Here is a 26,274-nt window from a genome sequence, read left to right as displayed (position 1 = left end):
AGTTCCATGCTCTTTTTCAAAAAGCCATTTGGCACTTGAAGGAGCACAAGAAAGAGTTTTTGAAAAGGTATAGAATAGGCTCTGTACTTTTTCCAGGAAAAATAAAAGTAGTACCACAGAATCCACCAAGAAATAGTTCAAGTATACAGTGGTCCCCCGGGTTACGAAATTAATTCGTTCCGCTGCCCTTTTCGTAACCCGGAAGACTTTCGCAAGCTGAATTGCCATAGGCGCTAATAGCGAAAGCCGCTTTTTGGTGCGAAATAGCGCCAAAAAGCACCAAAAGTTTTTTCGTAACCCGAAAAAACTTTCGTAACGCGGAACAGTTTTTTTAAATTATTTTTTTTCGTAACCCGGGAATTTCGTAAGGCGGTGCTTTCGTATCCCGGGGTACCACTGTAAATAGGGAGCTAGAATTTTCTACAAAGGAAAACATAACAATTAATTTGTATAGAAGAGAACAACCAAAAAGTCCAGGAGGTATATTAATATACTGTCACAATTAATAGCTTTCTATGGCTATACTCAGTAACTGATAGTTTTCATGTTACTATCTAGATTAGGTGCAGAATATATGTATGGTGACTTCTTCTTTATAAGGTTTTTCCACATCCTCTTTCTTCCTGCCTCACTCTATCCCACAGCCATGTTCTTTTCTCTCGCCTCAATTAGACCTTTCATTTGACTATGAAAAAAGCAATTAGTAAGTAAAGCTATTGTTATGTGTGTTTATATATATATAATTAAGCTGATTTCCTTTCTTTGCTTGACCATCTGTGGAGGAGGCATGGAATTAGTTATCATTCAGCTTCTGCTTTGACAGTTTCATTACTCTGTTTTAGAAAGCATTGTGATGAACTGACTTACAAACCAGCCAATCAGAAGCCAGAGACCCTAAGCCAATCAGGTGCTGGCTGAGGATTTTGAAGATTCCACCTGGCAGTTGGTTTTGGCAGATAGGGTTTAGAATGTTGAGGGATGAGGCTGGTGTTCAGTTGAGGGAACAGTAGAGTCCAAGACAGGACTTAGTTCCGATAGTTCCTGAGGGAGCAGCAGTTTGTTAGAGGGGGCGTTGATAATAGAACAAGAAGGGGTCTGATAGGTCCAGAGAGGGACAGTATTAGTTTGGGAGTCTAGAAACAAGAGACTCAGGCCCGTTACACACGGGCCTTAAAGTACGGACTGGGTCCATACTAGGGTTAGGAAGGGGTGTCCCTTCTGGACACCCCTAACCCTAATACAGACCCAGTCTGTACAAAATGGTGGTGCTCTATGTAGACAGTGCCGCCATTACGGCATCATGAGCACGCCGCCTCTATACGGGGCAGCGCGGACATGACGTCATCACGCCGCGCCAGAGCGCATAGTGCGCCCTTTCCCCGGCCGCAGAAGGAGCTCCAAAACAGAGCTACTTTTGCCGTTTGCGTCGCTGGGCGCAGCCTTTACATGGCTGTGCCAGTGATGCAGAGGAGAAAGGGGACAAGCAGCCCCTTTCTCCTCCTCCCCGCCATCGTCGGGTGTCCTTGGGGCTTGAAGCCCCAAGGACACCCCTTTCCAGACCGCAGGGAAGCAGCCTTTTGCCGCTTCCCCGCGGCCTGAAAAGTGGCGGATCGGGGCCTCGGAGGCTGCCGTTCTGGCAGCTGAGACCCCGATATACTGGGGAAAGGGGCGGGCGCAGGCCGCCCCAAACGGGCAGTCTGTAACCTGCCTACGTGTAGCCAGACTCAGAAAGAGGGGTTTTGGTTACAGACGTTCCTGAGGGAATAGTCAGATAGGGAACTGCTTGATCCAGAGGGGGACAGTGAGAGGAAGCGTCTGTTCCAGAGGGGAACTTGGTTATAGTCTAGAGTGAGGGACTTTTAACCATCTAGGGACTCTAATTGAGGGAGTTATTATAGTAAGCCTGAGTGGCAGTACTGTGGTGTCTAAGCTTAGGAAAGTAGGCAGGAAGGACGGTGTCAGTGTCCTTAACATATAGTAATAATAATACTTTGTAGCGAGTTTAACTGTTGTAACAAAGTAACCACTAAGAAGTAACATGTGCCTGAACTAACAGGTGTTTAATGTCATTTAGTTCAAGTAATATCTGTTCAAATCCTTTGTTCAATAAAGTTCATATTTTGTTTTATCTAAAGGCTTGTCTGCCATATATATTACATCCACACTACTATATTATATAATACTGTGAATCTGAGTTTTAAACAGGGTGCTGTCATCAATTGTATTTGGTGATAGAATATAAAGAGTTGTTACATATTTGGTGGCAGAGGTGGGATAACAAAAGTTCCAAGTGCCTGCCACATAAGAAAGGGGGTTCATTACAAGCATGTACTATTTCTCACATTTCTCATCAATTTTAAGTAATAAATTAATGCAATACAGTACTTACTGCATAGAAGCAGGCAAACTCTCTCTCTTAATGTACTTGCAGTAAGTGACCACATCCAAAATTGTGAAGACACACCTCAGAAGCTCTGTGGACTAGGAGCACAGATTTACAAGATATTATATATATACCAGCGTTTCTCAAACTGTGGGATTGGACCCCCAGGGAGGCATAAGAGTTCCTCATGGCTGGGTGTGGAACTTGGAAGCCCTGACCCCCCCCCCCCTTTTCTGTCCTGGAGTGGGAGAAAAAGGCAAGGATGATGCTTGGAATCTGAGGAGGTGGAGGGAGAGGAGGAGGAGAGCTACTTCCTTATAACAAAAATATTAAAATATGAATATACATGAGTGTGTGAGCGAAAATACAGCTACTAAACAAACAAAATAGCTTTATTCATATATTATGTTGAGCAGGGAGAGTAATGTCCACATGTAGATGTCAAGAGGTCAAAAGGGTAAAATGTTTGAGAACCACTGATATATATAATGGAATAAGCAATTCTAGTGGGTCTAGTTAATGCAGCCTAGTAATGTCAAGCATAACCTGGATAAGGTTCTGCTTCAAGTAATGGCTTGACTGAGTTCAATAGTCTAGCTACTGAATGCTTCTAAAATCTAGAATGGTCTCTTGAACATCATTATATGCTTAGGCAGCATCATTCTCAATTGAATTCCTGTGACTCTGTAGTGATTGTGAATATGAAACCGTTATGGTTATGTAACTGGATAGGTAACTGGATTCACAACCACTGTTTAGTCATAATTTTAACCCTATTGCCTTGATCATAACTCCCTCTTCAACCTACTTTACTGGTGAACAGCTGTGTGAGGAGAAGGAGGACCACTCTGCTGAAGATCAGAACTTGCTGGATAGATACTTTGTTCACGTTTGGGGAGCACTGGCCAGGACACATTAGTTAAGTACTTAGTTAAGTATAAACTGATATTGGCTTCCAGTCTAGATTTCTTTTCATTATTTTTTTAAATGCATACTGAAAGAAGAAAACTCAAAGTCTTCTAATCTACTATAAAAGGATAGGCAGGGACATGTGTGTGAAAACATTGATTCTGATAAATTAATTACATCCCTACCAGGTACACAATTATCCATCCAGTATCTAGACATGCATCTAATATTAAGCCAGAAGGCTTTAAAACAGGGGTAGGCAACCTGCGGCCCGCGGGCCGGATGCGGCACGGCGAGGCCTTGGGACCGGCCCCAGCCCAGTCTTGCCGCCGATTGCCGCCAGGGCCTTTGGCCTTTTGCGCGCAGGGGCAAGGGGGGCAATTCTCTATAGACGCCTCAGAAACATGCATTTATCTTAACATTTTTTAAAAAATCGGCAATTTTTTTCATGTGTCCTGCACTTTTTTTTTAAAAAAAGTGTCCACCATTTGAAAAATGTCCTACATTTGTCCTGGTTTATTTATTTATTTAATTTTTTAAAATTTTTAAAATTATTTATTTTTTGGCTTCGGCCCCCCAGTTGTCTGAGGGACAGCAATCCGGCCCCCGGCTCAAAAAGGTTGCCTACCCCTGCTTTAAAATGATACTATCAAACAGACAGACAATGGATAAATCTTTCCCATTTGCTTTATATTGGCTGCCACCATACCTCCTATGAGCTGCTTTTGTAACTGTCATGACTTCAAACTGTCATGATGTCAAACCCAATCCATTGGTTTTCATTGTCAAAGGGTGATAATGATAAAGCTAAAATGCTTGTGTGCAAGAGGAGTATCTGATCTGATGGCCTATAGCTGTCAGTTTTGCCAAATTTTCATTTCTCATGCAAAACAGGCATTGCTGCAGTGTGTCATATCATTTCTGCACTTTTCAGTCTACAGAGAAAATAAAAATCAACAACAAAAAGAAAACAACAGTAACATATCCTTTGTTATTAGATCAGATGGTCAGAATAAAGCTGAACTGCATCCACAATCCAAGCTCTGTTGAATCACATGAAGACATTCTTGGAAAGAATTACTACAACCTCCATTAAGCAGCAGCCATTTCTATTAAAAATCACCAAGCCTGAATAAGCTCCCTAAGGGAACATCTTCCTCATAAGGAGATTTTCTAATTAAACATGCATTAATTGTCATGGACTGTGTTTTGAACAATTGGAATGTAATGCTCTGTTCTGATTAGTCCTATTTCTGTTAGTAAGTTTCATTCAAATCTGAACAGTTTTTAACTAAAGGCTCTGAGTTATCCAAAGTGGATTTTCTCTTATTAAAATGCCAGCACTAATATCTAAGCCTTCCAAGAGCAAGACTAGCATTTATTTCCAAAACAGTAAATTACGTGGTATTAAGAAGGGTTAAAAATAGCTGTTTTCCTAACAAGTTACTTTTTTATGATAAAGTGTAAGCCCTAGGATCTTTGCATAGCAAATGTACTGTATGTGTGACTTGTTGTTTAACAACTCTTTCCTTTTCTCTCTCTCTATGCACAACTTGTCTTTATGCCCTAATTTTTTTTTGGGGGGGGGGGTGGTTTCCAGATAAATGAATTAAAATACAGGTATTTTAAATATAAGTAGAAGCCTAAACACTCCTGGGTGGCTTGCAAACTGTTGTGTTCTCTAATATTATATGCCAGCCAGGTGATTTCCATTTATCAAAGTTCTGCTTAATAAATGTAAATGTTAAGTGGAGCTTATGGTGAAATTTTTCAGCTGTACTTGTTAAGACAAAAACAAAGAGTCCTTTTTTGTTTCTTCTGTGAATCAGCAGTCTAAATCAATTGTGCATAAGTGAACCCTGAAAAGTAGTCATTTTGCTTCTCAGAATCTAATCAAAACAATTGAAAAAGCCCTGCTCTTCTTTTATAAAAATGTGATTAAAAGATACACAGACACAAATATACACACAGGTATTTTTTTCCTTTGCTGTGTATACTGGGTCTAAGTGCTAGTCTTCCCATATTGTCCAAGTATTTGTGAACACTGCTGATTTAATGGTCAATTCCTCTCTACTTAGAGTATGTTGAAAATTAAGTTCAGAAAGTAGGAGATCAGCACACTCTCTTTTATTATTTCCTTCCTAAAAAAATTCTAGGATTGTAGTTTGGTGGAACACTTAGGGCTCATTCCCACTTACCTGCCGCCCATCTTTGCCCCGAATCTTTCCTGTACCCACCAAATAGCACGGCAATGATGCGCTGCCAGAAAGAAGCTGCCTAGAGCAGCTTCTTTTTTGCGGCACTGTAAATGAGAAAGGGTGCTGCCAATGATGCCACTTCCTGCCAGCAAAGTCTGCATGGTGCATGCGTCATCATGGCAGCCCCCATGTGGATGAGGCCAAGCCATGATGGTGCTGCCAGTGCATACTAGGGTTTGGGAGCATGTGGTTGCTACATTTTCCCAAACCCTAATTTTGGCCCTTAGGCAAAGTGGGCCTAAAAGAGTTTTTCCTCAAACCTCACTTCCCAAATGCTTTCTTCAAACTCACCCTGTTATCTTCCCTGATTGTTTCTTCCTTTTCTGTTCCACTACCAATGCCTCTCCCACATATTTATCCCAAATCCTCCATCACTTGCTTTCTTCTTCCTTGATCTGTAACTGTTTTCTCCACACACACACAAGTTTCCTGCCATTAAGTGCTGTATGAATTCCTAAGAACAGCTGTTCCAAAACATTTCCACAAGGCCACAAGGATCTCTCATTCCCTACACTTACAACAATATCTCTTCCCTTTGTCTGGATATGAATGCCTATTTGACTGTGTGTGGGCAACCACTTTTGTCCTGTGCCATTTTGTCCTCTGCTCCTCCATCATATTGAGCTGATATCAGCTCATGCCACTCAATGCACTCTAGAAGGAACAGAAGAGGGAGCATGACAGGGAAAGGAGACTTCAAAGCTTATTGTGATTACAGCATCATTCTGACGTGGAGCAAATTGTTCCCTCAAGTGAAGAATCCTAGTAAGTTGTTACACTCTGATGTTATTTTGCCACAAATTTAATATTTCATTGTGATTAAAATTATATATAAACCATCTTGGAAGGATTTGGAAAGCTAAAATGCTGAACATTCACAGAAAGGAAAACACACAGGCATATTTGTTTTTATATTTTTCTTTTTTATTAATAAGTAATTATTATTGATAAGAACTATTATCAAATATTTACATGACTACTGTTTCAATTGAAACAAATTGCTTTACAATAGTCTGTATATTCAATATTTATCTGATTGTTGATTATAGATATGAGATATAAATGGATACTATGTTTCCATAAAGTTGTCTTTTACTTTTTCTCCTCCTGCTAATCAAACTTTTGCTATCAATTTTTTTAGTAACATCTGATTTAATTATTTTAGATTCCGCTATTACTAGTGTACACCATAAAATCTTTGAAGGCTCTTTTTGTAGTCCCCAAGTCCATGCTGCCAAATTTCAGTGACAAATTGTGCTGCCACATTTTCAAAAAGAGCCTATTAGTTCAAACAGGATGCTGGAGAAAGGTCTTTAAAAGAAGTACTTGCTATTTGTTTTAAGGACTGTAGAGTTAACAGTGCGTCTCAGGGGAGAAATTGGCTCCTAGACATAGAAAAGGTGACCAGTCCTGTGCCACACTCTCCAAGCACAGAGCCTCATTATTGTAAGATTGTGCTGAATTGGATGTGGGCAACAAAAATAATTTTTGAGGTGTCTACTTTGTGTGTATCTCTTTCTTCAAATTACATTTTGTTGGATTGCTACCATCTTGCCCTGCCTCTGCCTTGTCTCTCAGCTTATGTGAATGGAGGAGAATGGTATGGCCATGAAGTTGTACAAATTTAAGAGTCCATTTGACTGAAAGCCATAATAGTGCAAGTTACTTGATCACATGGGAGCCACACTCCTCCTCCTTATGGCAGTCCTATGGGGTTTTCATTTCTCACCCCGCTGCCACCTAATTTATGTAATGAACACCCTTTCTTATGTGGCAGGTTCACAGTATGATATAATATAGTAGCGTGGATAAAATATATATGGCAGACCAGCCTTTGGATAAAACAAAATATGAACTTTATTTAATAAAAGGTTTGAACAGATATTTCTTGAACGAAATGATATTAAACAACTGTTGGTTCAGGCACGTGTTACTTCTTACTGGTTACTATATTACCACAGTTCAACTTGCTACAGAGTATTTCTATTACCAGCTGTTAAGGACACTGACACTGTTCCTATTGCCTACTTTCCTAAGTTTAAACACTACAGCATTGCCTCGCAGGCTTACTATAATCCTTCTTTCAATTAGAGTCTCTAACTGGTTAAAAGTCCCTCTCTCTAGACTATAACCCAGTTCCCCTCTGGAACAGACTCTTCCTCTAACTCTTTCCTCAACTCAACTCCCTCTTCAACCCTCAGGATTCTAAAAACCCAACTTCATCTCTCAACATTCTAAACCCAACTGACTCAGCCCAACTGCCAAATGGAATCTTCAAATTCCTAAGCCAGCACCTGATTGGCTTAGGGCCTCTGGCTTCTGATTGGCTGGTTTGTAGTCAGCTCATCACAATGGCTTCTGGGAATCTGGGCAGCTGGATGGCTTCCAGGCTTCTGGGAGTCTAACACCACATCCCCAACACTCTGGAAAGCCAGCGTTTAAGACAATTCTGTTTCACACCATAGTGACCTACAGTGAGAGAGACACCAGTAGCCAATTCTTAGACATTTACTTATACTGAATCTCAATAATAATAATAATAATAATAATAATAATACATTTTATTTATATTTCCTGCTTCTCCCTTCGGATCAAAGCGGGATTACAACAAGTAAAAATGTCATAAAATACATATAATTTGAAATACATCAATCAAAAGAAAAGATAAAAGAGATTAAAAGGGAGGGGTTGTTACAGTATTGATCACAACATAAGATCAAGTCATCATAGTAAGATATTATTAAAATTCAAATTAGAGGAGATCAGTTAGATAGGCCCACCGGAAGAGATCTTTTAGTCAAGATGATATTTTAGTCAAGAACTGAACTGTATAGTTACAAGGTCAGGGAATGATCTAAATGTTATGAGTTGGAGGCATATGATAAACTGGATAGGTCAGTCCCATCAGACTTTTGTGAATATTCAAATGACTAGACATTGGAAATATGGAGACAGAACATCAGTTTTTACTCAGAGTCCTAGTCTAATTTGCAATGGTCAATATATAATTACTTGTAGAAGAGAAAGACACCTTTAGCAGTAAACAAATAAGAGACCATCAGATATATAACAATACATTTACTCTGCCATATATCCAGTCAGGAAGGTTTTCAGAAGCAGGCCAAACATATTTTAAAGAAAGTTTATCGTAACATAGAAAACATGAAGGACATCCAAGGGGAAGATGGGAGCTGTGACAAAGAGAAAAATGATATAAGGAACTGTCAGACACAAGGTGAGAAGAGATATCCGACTAACCCATAAGCAAAATGAATTAAACCCAATTAGACATTAGAGAATGGGTGATGAAGGAAAGGCATCTAGTTTAGTTGGCAATGATTAAGCCATGAAAGGGGGAAAATTGATGATGAAATTAAATTTGAATGACCTGCTATTTTAAATTCAGTGTCTGTGAACTCTACCACACAAGATGAATTTCTTATGCCGAAATCACTTTGAAGTAACATATGAATTTACCATTGTTACATATGACAATGTTCTGCATGCCACTTTTGCTTATGTAAAAGTATGTGCACAGAGTACATGCAGTTTCCTACATAAAATTTATGTATATTTGAGCAGTTAAGACTTATATTTATGTATATTTGAGCATCTGAGACTTATATTAATTAATTCAATAGCATAAACACAGGATATCCTAAAATTATTTTGGAACAGTAATCTGGATTATGCACTTAGAGATCTTCTATACATTCTTGTTTTATGGTGAACACTATGTCAAAGCACTTGTCTTGGGGAGCCCAGGATGAAGCACATTTTCATTAAGCCTCATTAAAACACAGTGACAAGGCTAATCCTTACCACAGATTGAATGTCCTCATCTGAATATTTCCAAATGTGTAATTTCCTAAACCGACAGGAGAATAGCTTCCTAAGGTATTAGCAGCCAAGGAAACCTCAGCTACAATCCTGCACTGAGAGATGTATGTCTCACACGTAGCTATGAATCCTAGTGCTAGCTATATTGACTACCTTATTAAGCAAAGCAATCACTATCTCTGTCATTTCCTTGCTGGTGGACAGCAGGGGGACCATTACAGTCATGTCCAGCTGCAGTAGGCAGCCAGTGAAACCTCCAGGGGTCCTTGAAAGATTCCTGCCCATAATAATATTGGAGTTTGTTTACTACAGGGAAAAAATAGCTGTACAGGTGTCTGCTGATCCCCTTGTTATCCAGTAACAAAGAAATGACACCCTCCTCCTCATCATAATTCTATTTGTATCACACCTCTCTCCTGATAATGAGATTCGACCTGGGTAACACCATATTTAAAACAAAACAATCTAAAAACTAATCCACAAACATTAATAGAAGTAGAAATACAGTATTTTTTTAAAAAAATTATGAAGTTAAAACACTAAACATAAAAAATATTAATATGCATTAAAAGACGATACCAAGAACTGCACAACATTAAAAGCCCAATCCTAATTTGTAAAAGCCTGACAGCACAATATTATTAATTTGTGAGTAATATACAGAACATGATGATGATGATGATGAATATTTTGACCCGCCATATTTAGGGTAGGGGTTTGGGTCAGGGAACAACCACCAAGAAGGTCTTCGCCTTTGGTCCTACCAAATGAGCCTGAGAGGATGGTGAGATGGACAGAAAGGTCTCTCCGGATCTGAGAGCTGTCATTGGCACATAAAGGGATATATAGTGTTTCAAATAACTTGTTTAGCTTAGCAAGTGGTTTTGATTGATGGATGGGTATTCCATAATGCCAACCTCTGCCAAACAAAAAACAAAGCAAAGCAAAACAAAACGCCACAACCCAAAACAAACCAAGTAGGTTAATATATCACAAATTGGACTTAAACAATTATAACTCACTAACAGGATGCCAGCACCATGTTGTACCACTTGTATATATGCTTTCCTCACCCCGCCCTCCCAAAAAACCTTTACATGGTTTAAATATTTTGTTGGCAGGACAGATTTTACAGTTGCAATATGCAATATGCTTCACACAAACATAGGTTCATAAAACTGGCTTCATAATATACTCTTCAAGTCAAGAAATGAACTAAATTTTTCAAAACTGTATCTGGGGGTATTTTGGAACTGTTGGACATTTAGCTGGGACATGACCGGGTATGACTTCCCCCTTGCAGTTCCCGTTAAAGCTCAATGACTTCTCTTATTAGCCTCACCCTACTCTTTCATTTACCTTTCTTGTTTTGGTTTGGTTTGGGGATGCAAATTTAAGCTTGTTTCATGCTTTTAGGCCAGATCTACATTAATAGGGGATTTCAGAGCTCTCTCCCAGTTGAGCAAGGTTACAAGATGCTTTGCATATTTTTCAATGATTTTTTGCACTTCTAAACTATGAAAAAATTACAAAATATATGCAACTCCCCCAACATTTTAATGTAGAAAACTATGTACTGTTTTCTATCTAAACATTTTTCTCTGTGAAAACTGCACAAAATTTAAGTTTTTGCATAAATGAATTTTTTAAATACAAAAATTGTTCTAGAATACAGAAAATATCATTGAGGTGGGCATTTTATCAATAAAAGAGTCCCAATATGTTACTGTAATGTGAGTGTTCTTTACAGCCTTGTTTGTGCAGTGATGTCTTACCTATACCCCTTCCGCTGTTTGGCACAAGCACTCTTTGTATTTAGCATACAGCCATGGAATTACCAGGTATAAGGGAGGTGAGTGATGGTACCTTACTTTTGGGATGGCTCTGCCTTGTGCTCATCTGGGCTCAGGCAAATCAATTTCACTTTCTTTAGAGATTTTTTTTAATCCTATATTTTTCAAAAAACCTCTTAAAATTAAAAGTAAATGTAGGCCCAGAACAGACCACTGGTGTGTGGTGGCCTGGGGCCAATTTTAGGGTTCTGGAGGGTGCAGCATCTGCACACTCCAGAACCCTAACCTATATGGACGGTGCCATCTTTACGTGTCGCCTTCCATACATGTCACACATACATGATGCAAGAGTAGCACTGTGTCTGCACCTCTGGGCGCTGCACTTGCCTTGTAGACTTGTCACAGTGCACCAATGGCACACTGCTGATGTCGTCCCTGTGAGCCAAAAAGAACCCACTTTTTTGGGTTCTTTTTGGTCCAGAGGTACGTTGCACAGTTTGGCTGCTTCGGCGTCCCTCCGGAGAGAAACTGGGCACCTCTAGCCCATTCCTTTGGGGCAGTTTGGAGAGCCCCTTAACTGATATTACTGTCTCTTTCGGTGGACTGTTTCTTCCAAAACCTTTTTGTAACCTTTACAGAAAAAGTAATATATGTTTACAAACCAGCTTCACAAAATAGAGATCACAACCTGACAGCATTCTTTAGCCAAAAGTGTAGTACCCACATATATGCACACTTGTTCTTTGAGCCTTCAAGTTATGCTCTTTGCTACTACCATTCTAATTATTATAATTTTGCATTTTTGTTTCTTTTATTTTATTGGATGCCGGGCATTTAAACATATTATTGGAAGTATAGAGTATCATTTAGGCCTGCAAATAAATATATAAATTGTGGAGAAGCATTGGCAAGTGGAATGGTTGAAGTATCCAATCAGGGACAGGCTTTCAAAAAGGTGGGGGCAGCCTGAGAAGCGGCTATATAAAAAAGAGGAGCAGCTGTTAAGAGTGGATGAGTGTGTCAAGCCTGCTGAGGCAGGAGGGGGTCTTGGGACTGATAAAAGGGATTTAGACTCCCCTTTCAGGAAAAAGAATTTTAAAAGGACAAGGAAAGTCCAATGTTATTAAAGTTGTGTGTTCTGTGTGAAATAAGTCAGTGAGGGAATTTGCACATAGTAAATTTGTAACAACCGAAGTAACATATGTACTGTAACAATAAGCTTGAGAACCAAGTATTAAGAAAGATACTATCATAAGTTCTTCATGTAAAGAAAAGTTATTTTCTTCATGTTCTTTAAGGAGGAGCCTGAAGTGATTTCTATATAACATCAAAACACACTACCAAGAGTATTAATAATAGTGACACTTAAGTTAGTGGAAAGACCAAGGCTTAGGAAGATAGTTTTGAGGGAAAAGAAGCCTCAAACTATTTCAAACAAGGCAGGAGAAGAATCCTGTAGAACCAGTGGTTGTGGCATTGTTTGTAGTAAAGGGATCTGAAGACTCTTGTGTGAGAGATCTAAGATTCAGCAGTGTTACATAAATAAATATCCATTGAACAAACAGATTTAAATTAAAAGAAAATATATTCTACCTAAACACCAGGAAAAACCTCTTTACTGTAAGAACATTTCAGCTGTGGAATACTGTCTTGAGGAATTGAGGAGTTCTTTAGAAATCTTTAAACAGACATTGATAGGTGTCTTTCAGGAGTGCTTTAGGTTTGTATTCCCACATGGCAGGGGGTTAACTAGATGGCCCTTGGGGACCTTTCAGCTCTAAGATTTTGTGGTTCTATGTTTCCATGTTATTTTTGCCTTAAACCCTTATTAGTTTGGCATAATGTTTTCACAAGGATCATCTGGCCCCATATGAACCTGCTTGATTTTTATGATTAACAACTGGGGACTACTTTCTGGATTATAAAGATGAGATGAAAGCTTAATGGCTATCAGAGGCAGAAGCTTCAAAAGGGTGAATTGCATAATTTTCTTAATTGCAGTGATGAATTTATTACTATTTTAAGTATAATTTGATATAATGTGGCTTTATTTTTTTAAAAAAATTGTATGCAATTATGTCTCTCTATTATTTTGTGCATGGCTATGGCAAGAATCATGTGCTCCAAAGTAAGATAAGTATTTCCAAACATTATCTTCCTCCCACTGAAACAGAAAAAGTAGGGAGATGAGGTAAATGATGTACTGAAATGCAGGAGGAACAGTTGGGGTGGGGAAGTGAATAAAAACTGAGTCAGAAAAAAACTTTGGAAGATATTAATTCTCTTCTTGCACTGAGGTAAGTTTTCATGAGTCTGCCCTGCAATCAAATTTGTCTATACAAAAAGATAGGGCCCTTTAAGGAACACCTGGGGGGAAGGCAAGGAGGAGGCTCGCCAGGTGAGAGCGGCGAGCATAAAGCCGGGCAACCGGACCTTACTGCCACGCCCCCTCCGCCTCTTCACCGGACCACCGTCACTGCCGGAGCCGCGTTCTGCCGGGCGGCCTCCTCCCGGGGTGTCAGAGGTGTGCATCTGCGCACCGCCCCAGGAGTGCCGCCCACGGACTGCATAGGGGACCGCTGCGGAACTCTTACAGCTGCTTTGGCGTTTGGCGGCAGTTGGTGAGAGGGCCCTTTAAGGAACACCTGGGGGGAAGGCAAGGAGGAGGCTCGCCAGGTGAGAGCGGCGAGCATAAAGCTGGGCAACCAGACCTTACTGCCACGCCCCCTCCGCCTCCTCACCGGACCACTGTCGCTGCCGGAGCCGCGTTCTGCCGGGCGGCCTCCTCCCGGGGTGTCAGAGGTGTGCATCTGCGCACCGCCCCAGGAGTGCCGCCCACGGACTGCATAGGGGACCGCTGCGGAACTCTTACAGCTGCTTTGGCGTTTGGCGGCAGTTGGTGAGAGGGCCCTTTAAGGAACACCTGGGGGGAAGGCAAGGAGGAGGCTCGCCAGGTGAGAGCGGCGAGCATAAAGCCGGGCAACCGGACCTTACTGCCACGCCCCCTCCGCCTCTTCACCGGACCACCGTCGCTGCCGGAGCCGCGTTCTGCCGGGCGGCCTCCTCCCGGGGTGTCAGAGGTGTGCATCTGCGCACCGCCCCAGGAGTGCCGCCCACGGACTGCATAGGGGACCGCTGCGGAACTCTTACAGCTGCTTTGGCGTTTGGCGGCAGTTGGTGAGAGGGCCCTTTAAGGAACACCTGGGGGGAAGGCAAGGAGGAGGCTCGCCAGGTGAGAGCGGCGAGCATAAAGCTGGGCAACCAGACCTTACTGCCACGCCCCCTCCGCCTCCTCACCGGACCACTGTCGCTGCCGGAGCCGCGTTCTGCCGGGCGGCCTCCTCCCGGGGTGTCAGAGGTGTGCATCTGCGCACCGCCCCAGGAGTGCCGCCCACGGACTGCATAGGGGACCGCTGCGGAACTCTTACAGCTGCTTTGGCGTTTGGCGGCAGTTGGTGAGAGGGCCCTTTAAGGAACACCTGGGGGGAAGGCAAGGAGGAGGCTCGCCAGGTGAGAGCGGCGAGCATAAAGCCGGGCAACCGGACCTTACTGCCATGCCCCCTCCGCCTCCTCACCGGACCACCGTCGCTGCCGGAGCCGCGTTCTGCCGGGCGGCCTCCTCCCGGGGTGTCAGAGGTGTGCATCTGCGCACCGCCCCAGGAGTGCCGCCCACGGACTGCATAGGGGACCGCTGCGGAACTCCGCAGCGTTACCACCGCGCAGCTGCGCAACTGCGCAGTTTTTATCGGGTTAGGGAGGTTGTGAGTTAGCCATAGAGCAGAGGATGCCTGAGGTGGCTAACCTCTGCTCTCTTAATTGCTGGAGAGGGGTGGGGGGAGGTTATGGATGTGGGGGATGCATGGGCTGGGGAGGAGAGGGATAACATCGTCACGAGCGGAGCTCCCATTGAGGTAGTGTGGGGCAGGGGGAGGTATGGCGGTGGGAGAAGGGGCTTGCGTTCCAGGGGAAGGCGAGATCGATGCGTCATATCTATCTCCCCTTCCTGTCCCCCTCCCAACCTAAGGGACCTGAGGGTCACTCCAACCATGCCACAAACCCTGTCGCTGCTCCTGTGCAATGCCAGGTCGATTAACAACAAGTCCCACATCCTCCACGATCTGTTGGAGGACAGTAATTGCGACCTGGCTTGCATTACCGAGACCTGGCTTGGGCCTGAAGGAGATGCTGTGTGGGCTCAGGCCCTGCTTGCTGGGTTCTCGGTGAAGGACCAGCCCAGGTTAGGTGGGCGGGGAGGGGGTGTGGCCTTGATACATAGGAACACCTTGTCCCTCACCAGGAACCACATCCGACAGACATCCTATATTGAGTGTATTTACCTGACCCTAAAGGCTAGGGACAGTCTGGGGATTCTGTTAGTGTATCGGCCACCCCGTGCGCTAGCGGACTCCCTTAACGAGCTGACACAGCTGGTCGCTGAGCTGATGCTGGAGACACCCAGGCTACTTGTCCTGGGTGACTTCAACATCTCCCTCACGGCCAGCTATGTTCCACCCGGTGCGGCTCGGGAATTCATGGATACCATGACGGCCATGGGCCTGTCCGAGCTGATAGAGGGTCCTACGCATTGTGCGGGTAATACTCTTGATTTGGTCTTCTGTTCGGATGCGGAAAATCCGTGGGCGGAAATAACTAATGTTTCCCCCCTGTCATGGACGGATCATTTCCTGGTGGAGGCAAAAATCAAGGTCTCTACCCAGATCCCCCCCGGGGGTGGCGGACCTGTTAGGATGGTCCACCCTCGAAGGCTGATGGAACCCAAAAGGTTCCAGGAAGCTTTAGAGGGGTACATGGTTGGAAGTGACGGCGACTCTGTTGATGCCTTGACTTGTATTTGGAATACCGGTCTCTCTAGGGCTATACACAGTATCGCTCCCAAGCACCCTCTCAGGCCCGCTCCAAACGTAAGCCCTGGTATACGGAAGATCTCCGGGCGAGGAAGCGGGAACTGCGACAGCTAGAGTGCCGTTGGCGGAAACACCTTCGCTTAGACGACAAGGCTCTCCTAGACCAACTGTTAGAGGACTACGGAGAGGCGATACGAGCAGCTAAGAACTCGTTCTATGGTGCTCGTATCGCGTCCGCGGAGTCGCGTCCAACAGAGTTGTTCAGGGTGGTGAGGGAGCTAACTCAGCTCCCTCCTGCCCCGAACCAGATCCTAGAACCTTCTAAGGCCTGCTGCGACCAATTTAATAACTTCTTCGTGGATAAAACCTCTCGGATAAGCGAAGGTCTTAACGCCAACATTCAAGCAGAACCTAGAGTAGAGGCGTCCAGAGCCTCCGTGGACTCCATTAAACTGGATCGGTTTGAGTTGGTAAGTACCGATGATGTGGACAAGATCCTCGGAAGTGTTCGGAAGACAACTTGCTCTCTCGATCCCTGTCCCTCATGGCTAGCGGCCCAGGGGGGACCGGCGGTAACTTTATTGCTACGCCGGATTATTAACACATCTTTGAGGGAAGGGCAATTTCCATCTGAACTAAAATTGGCCATAGTAAAACCTTTATTAAAAAAGCCCTCCCTCGACCCCCTGGTACATAACAATTATCGGCCAGTTTCGCTGCTGCCATTTTTGGGGAAGGTGATCGAGAGGGTGGTTGCAATCCAGCTTCAGGCGGTCTTGGATGAAACGGATTATCTGGACCCATTTCAAACTGGCTTCCGGGCGGTTACGGGGTTGAGACGGCCATGGTCGCCTTGGTCGATGATCTCCGTCTGGGCCTCGACAGGGGAAGCGTGTCCCTGTTGGTGCTCTTGGACATCTCAGCGGCTTTCGATACCATAGACCATGGTATCCTTCTGGGACGCCTGGCAGAGGTGGGAATCGGGGGCACTGCGCTCCAGTGGTTCCGGTCCTACCTCTCTGGGAGGTCCCAGATGGTGCAGCTGGGAGACGTGTGCTCCGATGAGAGGGCCCTTATAACTGGGGTCCCTCAAGGAGCCATTCTGTCTCCCATGCTATTTAACATTTACATGAAACCGCTGGGAGAGATCATCCGGAGACATGGGGCGCGGGGTTTTCAATACGCTGATGACACCCAAATAATTTTCTCTATGTCTCCGACTGATGCAGTGACCGGGGATGGTGTCTCTCCTCTCGTGGCCTGTCTGGAGTCAGTAATGGGCTGGATGAGGGATAACCGACTCAAGCTGAATCCAGAGAAAACGGAGGTACTTGTGATAGGTTCCCCTGGTCCAGGAATGGTGGTAGTTCCACCTGTCCTGAACGGGGTCACGCTCCCTGTGAAGGACTCTGTGCGCAGTCTGGGGGTGTTTCTTGACTCGTCGCTTCACCTGACTGCTCAGGTGAATGCGACGGTCAAGAACACCTGTTATCAGCTTCGGCTTATTCGCCAGCTGCGCCCATACCTGGCCCAGAGGGACCTTGAAACGGTAGTACATGCTCTGGTAACCTCGAGATTGGATTTCTGCAATGCACTCTACATGGGGCAACCCTTATACCAAACCCGGAAGCTACAAATGGTACAGAATATGGCAGCCAGGCTGGTCACTGGAACTTCCAGGGCCAGCCATATTACACCGGTGCTTAAAGATCTGCATTGGCTGCCTATTTGCTTCCGGGCACAATATAAGGTGTTGGTGATGACCTATAAAGCCCTAAATGGCTTGGGCCCAGGATACCTGAAGGACCGCCTCTCCCCGTACATTCCGTCCCGCACCCTCAGAATATCTGGGCAGCAACTACTTAAGGTGCCAGGGGCTAGGTTGACCTCCACCGCGAGGAAGACATTTTCCATCGCCGCCCCGGCCCTTTGGAACACGCTGCCCACAGAGCTCCGCTCGGCCACCTCCCTGGCCCAATTTAGAAAGGACCTAAAAACCTTTCTATTTCAGCTTGCATTCCCCGATTAAAGTCCAGTGGTCCTCCCTTCCTCTTCTGTGGCAAAGAGGACTGGCTAACGGGGGTTTTATTCTGTTTGTGTGTAATTGTTTTTAACCCTGATGTATATGTTGTTTGATAATTTGCTGTCAACCGCCCTGATCTATGGAAGGGCGGTATAAAAATAAAAAAAATTATTTTATTTATTATTTTATAAAGAAAAGTTTGCATTCAACAAGTTGCCCTGTCCAAGTTTCTAGGCAAAAATCTTTCTTTCATTATTTTTTGGAGAGAATCTGAATTTGAAAATATCCCACAGGTCTCACTGCATGTGTCGGGTCCTTAATGTTGATTTGTTCTAAAGCACAAGGTTGATAAAGAATCCCTGCTGGAATATGTCATTCTCTGAAAGAAAAATGTCAAACATTCTTTTTTCTTCTCTGAAAACTCAGTGGGGCTGACTGTAAACTCAGTGGTAACTTCAGTGCACAAACATCAATTTCTGTTAGGGTGAATACATCCGGGAAATTGATGTATGTCTGAAATCATCAATATTTGTTTTTGTTCTTTTTGTTTTTAATATATTTGCAGTTAGTTTAGACAGTTCCAGCAGGCATCTCATCATAAAGATTCATCTTAAATCCACAGAGGCCTTCTGTGAACTGGAGATTACTCACTAATTTTATGCCTCCATCTGATTCTTACGCCACTTAAATCAGAAAGGTGTTTTATTTAAGTCCACAGGTGAATAAAATGACAAAAGAAAACATAGGGGAAACTTGACTGTAGATTATTTTGCAAACACAGACCAAACAAGCATGGGTAGTCTTTATGTAACATCTAAGTTTTCTTCTAAGTTTTTATCTCTTCTACAAACAAGTTGAATGAAACACAATCCCATGTATGTTAATTCAGAAGTGTACCACTAAATTTGATGAGACTTGTTGTTTCAGCTGCTATTGAATGCTTTCAAGTTGTTTCAGATTTATGACAACCCTAAGGCAAACCTACTGCCTGGTAAATTTAACATATTTATTTTCTTCAAGACTTTTTTTTTGAGGGGTAACCAAACTTAAACTTTGATACACTAGATTTGTCCAATGCTTACAAATGCCAGCTTGCAATAGGATAATTTGAATGCAGAAAGAGAAGCAGTTCTGCATGAACTGGGTATTTGTGATCCCACTTTCTAATCATGTTGAAACAGAATTAGACTTTGTAGGCACTGTGTGATGAAGGCTAGCCTTCTTGGATCTACTGAAAGCCTCATCACAGAAAATGGAAGAGGGAACATCACTCTTATTCACACATGGTTCCAAAACTCTATTACTGTCCAGTTCTCATGGTACTAACATGATATAGCAGTTGTCAAAAATGATTGTCCCATATTTCTCTGTCACGTCAGGTTAGTGAAATTTAATATGCTGAATCATAGAAGTGTTGCACTCTTCATGTCTTCTATGTAATGTCAGAATCCTCAAGTTGTTTTCAGTCATTAAAGACATTTCATAGAATCATAGAATCATAGAGTTGGAAGAGACCACTAGGCCCATCCAGTCCAACCCCCTGCCATGCAGGAAATCTAATTCAAAGCATCCCTGACAGATGGCCATCCAGCCTCTGTTTAAAGACCTCCAAGGAAGGAGACTCTATCACCCTCCGAGGGAGTGCATTCCACTGTCGAACAGCCCTTACTGTCAGGAAGTTCCTCCTAATGTTCAGGTGGAATCTCTTTTCCTGTAGCTTGCATCCATTGTTCCGGGTCCTGATCTCTGGAGCAGCAGAGAACAAGCTTGCTCCCTCTTCAATATGACATCCTTTCAAATATTTAAACAGGGCTATCATATCACCTCTTAACCTTCTTTTCTCCAGGCTAAACATCCCCAGCTCCCTAAGTCGTTCCTCATAGGGCATGGTTTCCAGACCCTTCACCATTTTTGTCGCCCTCCTTTGGACACGCTCCAGTTTCTCAATGTCCTTTCTGAATTGTGGCGCCCAGAACTGGACACAATATTCTAGGTGGGTCCTGACCAGAGCAGAATACAGCGGCACTATTACTTCTCTTGATCTAGACACTATACTTCTATTGATGCAGCCTAAAATAGCATTGGCCTTTTTAGCTGCCGCATCACACATGGCAGTGATGGTATTAGAAACATTAACTCAGAAGGCTGAAAATATCTTATGAGAGATGCAGAAAAATTCTTTTAAAACATGCTTTGTCATGTACAGCTGGTTGCTCAGCCCAGTACTGAAAAGACTGCACATATTCAAGCTCTTCTAATAGTTAATAGATGAAGAACCCTGCTGGATCAATCCAAAGGCCTATCTAGTCCCATATTTTGTTCATACAGTGGCCAGACAGTTGCCTTGTAGCGTTTTTAGTTATGACTTTCAGTTGCTATGGAAACACAGCAACTCAAAAGAGCCAGATGGTAAAATCTTAGTTCAAGTAAAGGGAACAGTCGTACCCATGTGATATAAACCTCTGTCTACGACTTGGTACTGTGAAGCTAGTTGCTGTCAGTGAATTTTATTAACAGCAGAAAAGGTTGCACCTTAGACTTGGCAAGTGGATAGGAGACTGACTTTCGAGGCATGAAATATGTGAAATGTGTCCCTTCATGGCTTGGCAAACTAATGCAAGGTTCTAAAGTGAAATCTGGCATATTGATGTATTACTAATCAATACTTAAAGGTATAATAGTTATTTAGCAAGCATTATGCCTGCGACTATAAAGTTAATTTTAAATCTTCAGTACTAATTGAAAACATATAGGTGTAATGATGACATATTCATAGCTATGAACGCCATTTGTGTAGATAGAACTAAACCTGAGGTATTAGAAGCACAAGGATACTGTGTGTTCTTGTATGTATGCAATTTATGTTATTAATTTGTTTTTTAAAAATAGAATTGACAAAAAATTTGCTTTCTTATAAAGATCATTGCTATCCATGGTTTCAATTAGATAAATACATTTGCACACTCCTTCCTTATATTATTTCACACAATGTGGCTGAATTACACCTTTGTGTCTAACAAAAGTATCCCCCTCCCACTCGGTTTCAAGGCAAACACAAAAGCCAGAAGGCAGCTACACACATACTTTCTCATTTGTGCTCTAAAAATTCCATCTCTTATTTCAAAGAATATCTGTTTGGTTTGGGGGATTTGTTTATATGAAATTCAATATGTAACAGCATTTGTTTCTGTTGTTATGATTTTTCAAGCTGGCTCTGATTTATGATGACCCTTCATCAAAGATTTACTCAGATGAGGTTTACTTTCCCCCTAGCCTGGGGTTGTGAAATTGCTATTATCTAAAATAAACCCTCTACCAGTGCTTACAGGAGCACATGCAGCCCACAGATTGTACTTTGATCACCTCTAATATAAATAATAATGTCCTTGTATCACTCTGTTTTGCCCATATTTTCTAGGGGAAAAAACTGTATCTCCTTATACAAGCCAGCTCAGGTTGTAAGATTTGCAGAGGCAGGCTTTTTTTCTCCACTAGTTTCACAGGTGAGTTTGGTGAGACCTCAAGAGAAAACCTCCTCATTGACTGCTCCCACACCATGGAACACCCTTCCGTAGTTGGTTGGGTTGGACCCCTTTCTCTTTTCTTTCTGCTAGCTGGTGAAGACATTTTTATTCAGGCAGTTCTTTCAATTTTAATTATGGAGCAACAGTGTGTGTATCAAGCGGTGTGCTCTGTTTTTTAAAAAATCTGGAAATAATGTTTAAAATATATTTTAAAGGTTTCTAACTGTTTTTAATCGTGTTTTTAAAACAATAATATTTTAGCTTAATCTTTTAAAAATTATTATAAGCCACTTTGAATCCCATTTCAGGAGAAAAGTGGGCTATAAATTCAAATAAATAAATAAATAAATAAATAAAGGAGGGAGGGAGGGAGGGAGGGAGGGAGAAAAGTAGTTACTATGCATCATATTTTACTTCCTTATCAGTGCCCACCTGATACATTCAGGATCACTCTTCCCCCCTCCTTTAATTGTCACAGTTCAGCATCTATCTTCTGCCTGCAGCTTTTCACTTACATTGCAACAGCAGACTTATTTTCTCTGCTAGCTGTACAATGTTGGGAAATTACTCAGCCAGGTGCTGTCTCATTTTTATATATTTGCCATGCCTTCCTTCTCTTACAGTCTGATTGCTAACACTTGCCCTAACCTGTAAACTAGTTATTCACTCTTATTTATTTTAAAACTCCCCATAGAAGTGGTTAGCATTAACAAGTACATTTTCTCAGATGATTAAGGGGAGAAGCACAGCATGAGTTAGAATTTGTTTGCACAGAAATGTAACATGCATAGAACCCCCAAATATTTGAAACAGATTTACACCCTGACATATATTTGACCAAAGCTCATGATGTTCCTGGAAGAATAAAATGTAGGCTGTTGTACAGCAAATTCTAGTTCAGGATTTCTGACTTTTACTACTAAATTTGCATGGAACAATTTTGCTTATTATAACATGTTGACATTGCCAGTTCAATTGCCAGACAGCTACCCACATACTTAGTTGCCATGTGGCAGCTGGGAATTGACAGCTGTGTACAGACAGATTTAACTCACTGTGACAAACCCTTTCCTCATTACCTCTACCTAGATAATAAATGCTATTTGATAAAGGCAGCATGGAAAGGTCTCCTGGTTACAAGAACCACAAGAGTTTGAGATTATTATAAATAAAATATCACCTTGATATTGGCTTCTGCACAGTCGTCCCCACTCTTTCTGAAAATGAACACAAAAATAAACCAGTGTGGAGATTAGGAAGCTTTTCTTTTGGGATCTTTATTTAATCTACTCTTGAAATTACAATAATTACAAATGTAAACTAAACTGCAGTTTAATGGCAAACAAATGCACATTTGCAACTAGCTTAGTGTGTTTTCTCCCTCTTTGAAGATGCAGGCGATCTTCAAGAGAGTTGGAAGAGACCATAAAGGACATCCAGTCCAACCCCTGCCATGCAGGAACTCACAATTAAACACCCTGACAGATGGCCATCCAGCCTCTGTTTAAAACCACCAAAGAAGCAGACTCCACCACATTCCAAGGAAATGCTTTCCACTGTTGAACAGCTCATACTGTCAGCAAGTTCCTCCTAACACTGAGAAGGAACCTCTTTTCCTGCAGTTTGCATCCATTGTTCTGTGTCCTATTCTCTGAAGCAGCAGAAAACAAGTCTGCTGCAACCTCAGTAGGACACCCCTTCAAATACTTAAACAGGACTATCATATCACCTCTTAACCATCTCAGTCATAAATAAATCAGTGGATTTTTTTCCCTGCCATGGATTTGTCTCTTAGCCAAGGGTTTAATCCAATTTTCATTTCAGCACCCAAGCCCCCACTGCCAAAGTCCTTTGTCAGGTTGTTGAATTGGAGGAAGAGTTAAAGGAGTTAGATATATAGAAGACAATAACAAAATAGAGAGAAATCCATGGCAGAAAAAAATCCACTGATTTATTTCTGACAGTCTCTTCTCCAGACTAAATATACCCAGCTCCCTAAGTCACTCCTTCATGGGGCATGGTTTCTTCTTTGATATCACTTTGTTCCAACAGTAGATACATATTAATATACAGGCTTAAGTGATGATCTTAGAAACAGAAAATATAAATTCCTGGGGTGCAAGTCCACTAGAGTTGAAAATTAAAATATTCCATTTGTTCGTCTGTATTGAAAGGAAGTTAGACAATTGCATATATAGAAGTTACTGCTCTTTAAAATATATCTTCATATAACTTTCCCCTCCCCCCGAGTTCACTGCAATTCTGTACTACATGAAGAAATTCAATCATATTTTGCATCATAGGTATAAAGTCAAATAAAGATAGGAAATGAAACATTCCTTATCCAAATATTTCAGAACCTGTCTGGACATTCTTTAAATGGTAATAACTTCCTTATTATATATTCTTACTGTGCAATATGCAGTTTCCTACATGGTTCATAGAATTTTCTCTATGTAATGTTTTGGTTTTCTCCTTCTTATAAAAAAAAGGGGGAAAGGAATGGTGGGAGGAAGGAATCAAGCAGAACCTTTAAGAGTAACTTGCAAGAGTGATTTATATGATAGCATGAGCTAAATGCACTTCCTCAGATACAATGTTGGTGTGATATGAAAGCCTCAGGCTATTAGGCAAATTTATAGTTGTGGGAGTTTGATAGGATCCAGAAAGATGCAAATTGTGAGCCTTGTCCTATGTCTTCAGTGGAGTGTGTGAAGTGATAATCAGTCTTTCCTATTTTTAAGTGGTCTGTTAGTATTGATATGTGAAAGCATTAAGTCTGCTTACCAAAAATCGACTTCTTGGGAGTCTCTGTGCAGTTGTGATGTAGTGTGCCTTAAAATCATTTTCTTTGTTCATACTTATGTGAACATATCATCTGGTACATATTCATCCTAGTTTTTTTAGACATCTCTAAATTAGAATTGTTTGCAAAATTGTTTGCATCTAAAACTTTCTTCTCTGAGTGTTTCTCTGGAGGATTTATGGTGCTGTATAAATACACTATAATAATAATGATAATAATGATAATAATAATAATAATGATAAATTTCTCCGAGGATACAAGGATAGAGAAATTGCCTTTTTAAAATCCATTTTTTTGTGTGTGTGCGATATTTGGTTTCCCGTTAATCTGTTTCATAATTTACAGAAGAATGTTGTCACCCTCCTATGAATCCGAGTACTTCCACTCCATTGACCGCTTAATTCCTGTTGGTTAGGATCAAATCCAAAATAGTTCATTCCTTTGTTGCTTCTTCCACCTTATCAACAATGAAATTATCTGTCGCACAACTGAGGAATGTTTTGGATCTTACATTTTTGGCAGAGTTTAACTTCTAACAAATATCAGAATAGTTGATTTCCCTTATTCTTAATGTATCTCTCCTTTTTGAACATTTGGTCATTTGTCCTAGGATTCCAATATCCACGTCTTCACTTTGGCTTGTGGATGTATAGTATACTCCCTACAATGATGACACTGTTGTTTCCTTCCCCTTTATTTTGTACCCAAATGCTCTCCACCTGTTTTTCATGCTTCAAGTCATGGATCTCCTCACTTCACACATCCTTGATACATATTGCAACTCCACTTTTCCTGCTCTATCTGTTTCTTTGGATTAGGTTTTACTCCCATTTTGAGTGTTCTTCTACTGGTAAATTTCACCATGAGGACAGACATCTCTTTAATTCCTCTATATACTTTTTAATCTCATTAAAGTACATTAGCAAAATAAACCTGCTCATGTTAACTCTGAGGTTGGCCCTACTGCGTTCACTGAGACTTACTACCAGGTAAACAGATATAGATTTGCAGCCTAAGTAATAACTAATACTACTATGTATGAGTAGCTAGTATCATAGTAATAACTAGGCAAATAAGCAAACATTACAAAGAATTGGCTTATTAGCATAGTGGAGATATTACTTTGTTTTTAATTTTATTTCATCTTATGGTGGATTTCATATGTGACCACAATATATATTGTGACAAAAGGATTGCCTATGAACCTGAATTCTTCCTATATGGATGAATGCTATAACAACACCCCTGGAATGCACAGTCTGTTCTTAGTTGTGGATCACCATGTGAACAAGTGCTGAATTGGAAACTGAGAATTTGTGTGGACTGGGGAAGACAGTAGAGAGTATGTATTATAAGATCAGATATTTGTTCAGGTAGAATTTGGCCAGAACATTCCTATTGGAACAGGCCAAGTCCACTGACGTCAGAGGCTCCAAAAACATATTCACCCCAGCCCCTGGGAATTGTACTGTTTTGCATCATTCTCCATAATTGTTCAGTTAGTGCTGGAAGCAAAATTGCATTGGGTGACAAAGGTAAAAGGAGAACTATCCAGAGGTAGCTGTGTTGGTCATATAACAAAGTACATAACATCCAAAATCTACAAAACAGTAGTACCTTTGGTCAACCGTAATGCACAAAATATATGATGCAAGCTTTTGAAGCTCCACTGACTTCATCAAGTAAAGGTGTTAAAATTGTACAGGGTAATTAAAAAAAATACAACAATGTTAGTCACAAACCTACAATGTGTCAAGATGTTTTTGTTCTGTTGTTCTGTGATGAGATGGTGTGGAGATATATCTATGCAGGCAGGCTTCTCCTCCTTCTGGCCATGTGGCACCAGGAAGAAAGCATTCTAGGGTCAAGGCGA

This window comes from Sceloporus occidentalis, unplaced genomic scaffold (genome assembly GCF_023333645.1).
Source record: "Sceloporus occidentalis isolate IW3139 unplaced genomic scaffold, rSceOcc1.0.p SCAF_2, whole genome shotgun sequence".
In the NCBI taxonomy this organism is placed as follows: Eukaryota; Metazoa; Chordata; class Lepidosauria; order Squamata; family Phrynosomatidae; genus Sceloporus; species Sceloporus occidentalis.
The sequence above is the reverse complement of the archived record's forward strand: the minus strand, read 5'-3'. Positions refer to the sequence as shown.